Raw genomic sequence first — 9,548 nt, 5'->3', positions numbered from 1 at the left:
TGGTTCCTCCTTTAAAAGTTGCGAGCTTACACCGCGTGACTTAGAGGTACCCAGCATCACGGCTTCATTGCTCCAGACCACCACAAGGGGGAGATAGAGCACTCACTATGCATTTGGGTCCCAAGGTTTTTATATGACCGATAATATTGAGTGGTTCCAATGGCGAATTTGACGGGAACCACCCGTCCCTGGTGGCTTTCTTCAACAAAGTTGACTGACAAAACATTACGGGGGAATCAGATGTAAGTAGTTATAACATCATAACGAGTCAAACTAAAAATATACAATTGAAAGGAATATGTTAGTTAATGTAGAAACAAACAATTGTGCATATTTTTTTGACAAAGTTAATTCACGAAAATCGCGATTTAGCAAATTAACTGACTAGCTAACATTAGCCAGCTAGCTAGCTGGTGTTATGACATGAGTACAGTATGACATTGTAATTTGTGTTGTTTAATGTTTTAGGGAATCCTGAGAAAACCAGTAAACCAGGCTGTCGTCTTGGGAAACAATGGATGTAAAGAATCTAGCTAGCTGAAGCATTTACTGCAAATTGAATGTACAATTGTGTAAGATTGCCTTGCCATGCAATGTAGCTGAAGTAACATAGCGAAGAATAAAGACGAGGTGGAGAGAGGTGTAGAAGACAGAAAGGGAAAGAGGTAAGAACAGAGGCAGACAGCATATGATTAATGAATTACAGTGCTACCCTAATATTCTCTCAGTTCATCACAATTACAGTGTCTCTAGCGGTGTCTCCTAACCAGCCTTGGGCCCACAGTTTGCCCAAAGGTTATCTTAAGAGCGGGTGAGGTGGCGATGACGGGACTGGCTTCCTCTCTCACATCAAAACATATCTGCAGACGAGAGACAGATGGATAGAGAGCATTATTATGCCTTGTTTTTTTTATTCTAACATGGTCAATCATCATAATCATCAGGAGGTAAAATGCAAAACTGACCTTGGATCATTAACTGTGGGACTACTACATCTCTATCTGTATTTCAATGTAAAGCATCTCTTTAATAATACTTCCTGTTGACCTGACCTCTCATCTATGATCATGCTGTGCCCTCTTTGACAGCCAGTTCAGATGCGGGAGGGGTTCACCGACACAGCTGATATAACCTAGAGGATTTAGTGAGAAGGATGAAGTGAAGGAGAGACTGTTATTGTGTGTGTGTGGTCTCAACTGGTGCCCACACTAAGTGGCTACAGAGTACTTTATGCTGAAAAACAGACACATGAGGACAAACAATAGAAGATAGTGTCATTATTAGACATAAATACCACTTGAAGCTTGATGATGACTTGATAATTTGAATCAGCTGTGTAGTGCTAAGGCAAAAACAAAAATGTGCACAGGTGTTTGGAGCATTCCGATATGCCACAGCTGGTGAGGTGTCAGGTTCGCCTCTGTACTTAAGGGGCGATTATTCCAACTCTCTGTGAAATGCTGCAGATCTGCCCGCAGACGAGGTAGGAACACATATCCCACACAGAAGAGGTGGATAGAATTCGACAGGTCAAGGTATCCTTCTTCCTCCAAACTGTGCATGTGAGACAGGTTCCATGTACAACAAGACAGGCAGAGAGGAAGAGAGAAAGAACACAGAACAGTTTAATTACCTCTGGTTATGGACACTTTTGCCAGCAATAAAGCTTCCACGGCCGGTTCCTCGGACAGTGAACATCTGGCAATATCTACATTTTCGACCCCTTGATCAGCTCGCACTCTGAAAGTAAAGAAAATAGCTTATTTTTTGTAGATATGAAAACAATAACTGAGATATGACCGTTCAATCTAAAGCAGCAGATGTCATTTTCAGGATACATCAATACAGCACAGAAAGCTTAACACCAGACTGGTATTGTGGTTGTTCATTAGGTGATGGGAAATATGCAATATGTATACAAAATAATGTACTTACCTCTTACCTGTATCTTTAAAAAAAGCATTGGAATTAAAAGTGAAATGTTTAACCTATTAACCTGCTTCATTATTTATGTATTACCAATTGATGAAGAACAACTCCAATTTCATACATCATTGAACATTTGTCGACGAATAAGAATAAAAAGTTAAAATAACTTAGATTTGATGGAGACATTATACATCTTAGTACCTTATCAATTTAGGATTTGTATCAATGTGGACGGGAGACATGGGTGCAAGAACAGAGTATTTTTCCCGAGCAATGCAACGAAGCTGGATCATTCTGGAAATGATACCTGCACCATCTACAGGCTGCAAAGACTCTTTGCCATTGTACACAATGGTCCATTGCTCTGAGACTTCCTTTGACCATTCTAAAGCCTGCATGGGGCATCCTTGCCTTAATGGCGCTGACTTTCTGGTCTAACTCTTCATCTGACATATCAGAATAGCATTCCCTGACAAACATATTGTGTTCTTTCATCCTTCTGTAAACAAAGCTAACCGTTACACTGTCATGAAATATGATTACGTATCGACTATGAAACAAATACGACATGGCCTGCTTGAGTTGCCATGAAATAAAGTTAGATTAATTCAACTGAAAATGGCGAGAACAGGCATTCGTAGCTCAATGCTTTTGGTTAGCTTGAGAATAATAATTGCATGATTTAGCATTCTACGGTATGTATGTATTAGAGGTCGACCGATTATGATTTTTCAACGCCGATACCGATACCGATTATTGGAGGACCAAAAAAAGCCGATACCGATTGATCGGCCGATTATTTTTTATTTTTTTATTTAGTTATTTGTAATAATGACAATTACAACAATACTGTATGAACACTTTTATTTTAACTTAATATAATACATCAATCAAATAAATTTAGCCTCAAATAAATAATGAAACATGTTCAATTTGGTTTAAATAATGCAAAAACAAAGTGTTGGAGAAGAAAGTAAAAGTGCAATGTGTGCCATCTAAAAAAGCTAACATTTAAGTTCCTTGCTCAGAACATGAGAACATATGAAAGCTGGTGGTTCCTTTTAACATGAGTCTTCAATATTCCCAGGTAAGAAGTTTTAGGTTGAGGTTATTATTGGAATTATAGGACTATTTCTCTCTATACCATTTGTATTTCATATACCTTTGACTATCGGATGTTCTTATAGGCACTTTAGTATTGCCAGTGTAACAGTATAGCTTCCGTCCCTCTCCTCGCCCCTACCTGGGCTTGAACCAGGAACACATCGACAACAGCTACCCTCGAAGCATCGTTACCCATCGCTCCACAAAAGCCCCGGCTCTTGCAAAGCAAGGGGAACAACTACTACAAGTCTCAGAGCGAGTGACGTTTGAAACGCTATTAGCGCGCACCCCACTAACTAGCTAGCCATTTCACATCGGTTACACCAGCCTAATCTCGGGAGTTGATAGGCTTATAGTCATAAACCGGATACTCTCAAGTGTAGAAAAAGGCCGCTTTCACAAGTCCCATGTTATGTCAGCAGAAAGAGGTGATTGAGCTGCAACCACTACAAGACATGGTAAGTCTCTAGTGTAATAACCTTTTACTGCAGTGGACTAAATCAAAGTCGCACAGAGTGTTTCTTGGTAGTCTTAAACAAATCTACTTTGAAACAAAAGTATACACCTCACACACATGGTTATGGGCTTAAAACAAAGAAGACACATGTACCATGTCAGATATAGAGTTGAAATGTATTACATTTTGAGTTGGCATCCCAATATTACACTTTACATTTGAAGTCGGAAATGTACATACACTTTAGCCAAATACATTTAAACTCAGTTTTTCACAATTCCTGACATTTAATCCTAGTAAAAATCCCCTGTCTTAGATCAGTTAGGATCACCACTTTATTTTAAGAATGTGAAATGTCAGAATAATAGTAGAGAGAATGATTTATTTCAGCTTTTGTTTCTTTCATCACATTCTCAGTGGGTCAGAAGTTTACATACACTCAATTAGTATTTGGTAGCATTGCCTTTAAATTGTTTAACTTGGGTCAAATGTTTCAGGTAGCCTTCCACAAGCTTCCCACAATAAGTTGGGTGAATTTTGGCACATTCCTCCTGACAGAGCTGGTGTAGGCCTCCTTGCTCGCACACACCTTTTCAGTTCTGCCCACACATTTTCTACAGGATTGAGGTCAGGGCTTTGTGATGGCCTCTCCAAAACCTTGACTTTGTTGTCCTTAACCATTTTGCCACAACTTTGGAAGTATGCTTGGGGTCATTGTCCATTTGGAAGACCCATTTGCAACCAAGCTTTAACTTCCTGACTGATGTCTTGAGATGTTGCTTCAATATATCCACATAATTTTCCTCCCACATGATGCCATCTATTTTGTGAAGTGCACCAGTCCCTCCTGCAGCAAAGCACCCCCACAACATGATGCTGGCACCTCGTGCATCATGGTTGGAATGGTATTCTTCGGCTTGCAAGCCTCCCCCTTTTTCCTCCAAACATAATGGATGGTCATTATGGCCAAACAGTTCTATTTTTGTTTCATCAAAAAGTACGATCTTTGTCCCCATGTGCAGTTGCAAACCGCAGTCTGGCTTTTTTATGGCGGTTTTGGAGCAGTGGCTTCTTCCTTGCTGAGCGGCCTTTCAGGTTATGTCGATATAGGACTCGTTTTACTGTGGATATAGATACTTTTGTACCTGTTTCCTCCAGCATCTTCACAAGGGCCTTTGCGTAGTCTCAAGGTGTTTATACTTGCGTACTATTGTTTATACAGATGAATGTGGTACCTTCAGGCATTTGTAAAATGCTCCCAAGGATGAACCAGACTTGTGGAGGTCTACATTTTGTTTTCTGAAGTCTTGGCTGATTTCCTTTGATTTGTCCATGATGTCAAGCAAAGAGGCACTAGATTTGAAGGTAGGCCTTGAAATACAGGTACACCTCCAATTGATTCAAAATAAGTCAATTAGCCTATCAGAAGCTTCTAAAGCCATGACATCATTTTCTGGAATTTTCCAAGCTGTTTAAAGGCACAATCAACTTAGTGTATGTATACTTCAGACCCACTGGAATTGTGATACAGTGAATTATAAGTGAAATAATCTGTCTGCAAACAATTGGTGGAAAAATTACTTGTGTCATGCACAAAGTAGATGTCCTTACTGACTTGCCAAAACTATAGTTTGTTAACAAGACATTTGTGGAGTGGTTGAAAAATGAGTTTTAATTACTCCAACCTAAGTGTATGTAAACTTCCGACTTCAACTGTATATACACGTACATCACAGATGACTGGAATATAACAAAACCGTTTGACATAGAAACACTGGAATTTCTGTGTGTTTAAAAAAAAATCTGTGGACAATGGAAGATTGGAGTTAAGATCAGAATGAATAGTGTATTGGCCACTGTGGGTGAAAATCCAGCACTTGAAGAAAAAGGAAATGAGGAATATACCGTATGTATAATTATTTAACTACAGGTACCGTAGATGTGAGTGAAATTGCCGTAAGTAACAGTAGAAGTATTGTTGTCCGTTTGTTTACTCCAATTAGGGCAGGGATGGAAGGGTAGGGGGGGGGAAAGTATAGCAAAAAGAACACACACACACACACACAAAACAAGCACATCAAACCACACCCAGAAACCAACTCACGTTTTAATTTAGTAATGGCCGCTAGTATTTCTTAATTAACCAAATCTAAAACGAGGCCAAATCAGAAAGTGCAGTCACCCTTTAAAATATTCAATCATTTATCTGTGTATTTCAGATGGAATCAAAGCATTAGAATGTACCAGAGGCCACCAAAATAGAGATTGTTCTGCAATTTCTTTCCCCGGGGGCATGTCCCCCCAGAACCCCCCAGAACCCCCCAGCCCAGAGCTCCCTGGCTGGCAACTTTTTCTATTTGGCTGGCTACTCCTTGTACTTATGAAAAACACTGTACACATGCAGATTGTACAACTAATATACAGTACTACTGTCACACCCTGATCTTTTTCACCTGTCTTTGTGCTTGTCTCCACCCCCTTCCAGGTGTTGCCCATCTTCCCATTATCCCCTGTGTATTTATACCTGTGTTCTTTGTTTATCTGTTTTCCAGTTCGTCTTGTCAGGTCTTACCAGCGTTCTCTCCCGCCTTCCTGTTTCTATAGTTCTGTTTCCTAGTTTTTCCCGGTTCTGACCATTCTGCCTGCCCTGACCCCGAACCTGCCTGCCATCCTGTACCTGCCTGACTGACCTGATGGCAAACCTCTGCCTGCCATGACCCCGTACCTGCCTGCCATCCTGTACCTGCCTGACTGACCTGATGGCAAACCTCTGCCTGCCCTGACCCCAAACCTGCCTGCCATCCTGTACCTGCCTGACTGACCTGATGGCAAACCTCTGCCTGCCATGACCCCGTACCTGCCTGCCATCCTGTACCTGCCTGACTGACCTGATGGCAAACCTCTGCCTGCCATGACCCCGTACCTGCCTGCCATCCTGTACCTGCCTGACTGACCTGATGGCAAACCTCTGCCTGCCATGACCCCGTACCTGCCTGCCATTCTGTACCTGCCTGACTGACCTGATCACGAACCTCTGCCTGCCATGACCCCGTACCTGCCTGCCATTCTGTACCTGCCTGACTGACCTGATCACGAACCTCTGCCTGCCATGACCCCGTACCTGCCTGCCATTCTGTACCTGCCTGACTGACCTGATCACGAACCTCTGCCTGTCCTCGACCTGCCCTTTGCCTGCCCCGTGTTTCCAATAAATCATGTGAGAACTGTACTATCTGCCTCCCGTGTCTGCATCTGGGCCATATCCTGAGTCGTGATAACTACGCATTTGGCAGAACGGTTCTGCCTATACAACAGAGTTTTTCTATGCAAAAAGTAATTACCTGTATAGACACCGGACAATGGTTGTGTAAACATTTTTGTGCAGACAAACTCTCTGTAGCATCACAAAAATATAAGTGGTTTCCCAACAATTGTGTCAAATGTGTTATATATCATTTGGCAACTTGAGTATGTACAGGCCTCTATGATTCAGTAAGACCCTATTTCCTTTATTTGGGCATGGTGGAGTCCCTTTTTATACCATCTTTAGATTTATGCATGTCCCCATCCACATTTTCGTGACATCAGCAATTTTTTTGTAAGTTTTACGGCCAAGTCATCAATATCCCCACTCCTTAGAGTGTGCTTTAGCATTTACAACCCCTGGCAGGTGGTTAAGTAGATTAAATAAAACACAAATGGATGTCTCCATCAATACCTTACAGCCTCGCAACGACCAACAACTTTAAACTGGAGGTGCTCAAATGAGTCCCTCATAAAATAAATATAAAAGTAAAACATTCTAGAATTGATTTTAGCATGTAATTTGAGACTGGTACTATATTTATTTTTTATTTTTTAAAGATGTGAGCATGGATGGAGCCTCATGGTGTTCTAACATTGTTTGGTTCCCTCTCTCTTTCATTAGAGAGGACTGGGAGGGATGGTGTACAGGAGAAGACCCTACATCACTGCCCTTTCTCTGCCTCCCACTCATCACTCACCGTCAGGCTATGTTAACCAGTACCAACATTAACCCATCCACTTGTGTTGGTCTGGCTAATGGAGGTTGGAGGATACAAGGCAATGGAGTTGTTAGATCAACTCTGACCTCTGGTCCTCTATTGGTCATCTAGGGTTAGGGTTGAAACAGGATCTTGACAGGGATGGGAAAAAATGACAAAATACAACTACAAAATACCATAAAGATCAATGTATCAAAATAAACCAAAAAATACTTATATTTTGAAATGTGTTTAATTTTGAAATACAGAAATACATTTGCAAGTAGCCAACATGAACAGCAACAACATTCTCAGTAATGGTTATAGAAACGTTTTACTTGCTATGACTGTGATATGTGTTGTTGATCTACCTTAGTTGAATTCACTGACTGTAAGAAGAGTGTCTGCTAAATTTACAAAATTTAAATATATATGTGAAAATGAACATACCAAAATGAACTGCAAAGCACACCATTTATCATTGACCTTGTTTCTAGGTCATGTTTTGAATTTTTACCTGTAGGTAAAAAAATTATATTTAAAAAGGAATTTGGCCTTTTATACTATAGCCCACAGAAATGCATTGAATTACACATTCATAAATGGCAAAAACAGACAGTAAAAAAAAATCATAAGGAATAAGGTTTTGAAGTGTCTGTCCTATATCTAGGAGATATAAGAAAGCTCAGGAAATATCTTAGTTTTTTGGACACATATATAACCTTTTTTCGGTTGGCATCAAACTAACTCCATACTTCCATAAATGTTTTTAACCTGTACATTGTTACCTTCATATGAGTCCTGTGACATTTATGGGGGTCATAGACCAAACGGAGAACAGCATCATATTATTTTGTAGGCCAAACCGTTCAGACGCTACAGACGTTTTTTGTGAGAAGACCGATTTTCGGGATGTCACATGGTCTGACAAGCACCGGCTCAGCCACCTTCCACCACAGATACAGAAGGCTGCCATTTGCTGATGTGGTAGATTGAGACACAGCCCATGCAAAACAGATATCTCTAGCTTAAACTGATGGATTTAGATGGGGATTTCTTTATTACGTTACTTGGATTGACACACGAGTGAATCAATAGACTCGTAGCCCTTTCCTGCAGTCAATTACCAAAAGTGCCCTCTTTGGCCTCATGGGTGGAAATTCATATTTTTATAATGATATTATTATTATTTTTTCAAACGGACAAATCCGGTGTTTCTATGTCAAACAGTTTTGTTATATTTCAGTCTTCTGTGATGCAAACTCAAAATGTAATAAATATCAACTCTATATCTGACATGGTACAGGTGTCTTCTAATTTTAAGCCCATAGCCATGTGTGTGAGGCATATATCTTTGTTTCAAATTAGATTTGTATAAGACACCAAGAATCACTTTGTGTGACCTTGATTTAGCCCACTGCAGTAAAATGTTGATGATTAACCTTGTTCTCCTAATTCCTCTAACCTGCTGCGTAAGGTCTCCTCAGCCTGCTACGAAAAGTCAATTTTGGCAAAAAGTGTATCACTTCAAAACAAATCCTTGTTTTGGGGCGGCGCTCATTGGAATACTACACAGCATGCTTTGCAATTAAAATATTATATATACACATTTACATTTAGTTCATTTAGCAGATGCTCTTATCACATCATAGTGCCAATAGACTAATGATATTAATGCAGAGTGAAAAGGGGCCACAAAATGGTGAACCGCTATAAAAAATGACAAAGTATTTTGTATTTTGAAAATACAGCTCTCGAAAGTATCTTGTTACAAAATACATTGGAGTGTAGTTCAGCCCAGTGTAATACAAATGACAAAATACTCAGAAATAATTTACATGCATATTTTAGATACATGTAACAGAAATACTGCCCATCTCTGGATGTGGACATGAAGCTACAGTAAGCATTTCACTGTAAGGTCTACACCTGTTGTATTCGGCGCATGTGACAAATAACATTTGATTTGATTTATTGCGCAGGCTACTTAAGCTGAAGGGTCTAATCACTCATCCTGTTGGCACTTGCTGCTACTGCTTCTATGCACTGGCTTC

This window comes from Salvelinus alpinus, chromosome 20, assembly GCF_045679555.1.
Source record: "Salvelinus alpinus chromosome 20, SLU_Salpinus.1, whole genome shotgun sequence".
NCBI lineage: Eukaryota > Metazoa > Chordata > Actinopteri > Salmoniformes > Salmonidae > Salvelinus > Salvelinus alpinus.
The sequence above is the reverse complement of the archived record's forward strand: the minus strand, read 5'-3'. Positions refer to the sequence as shown.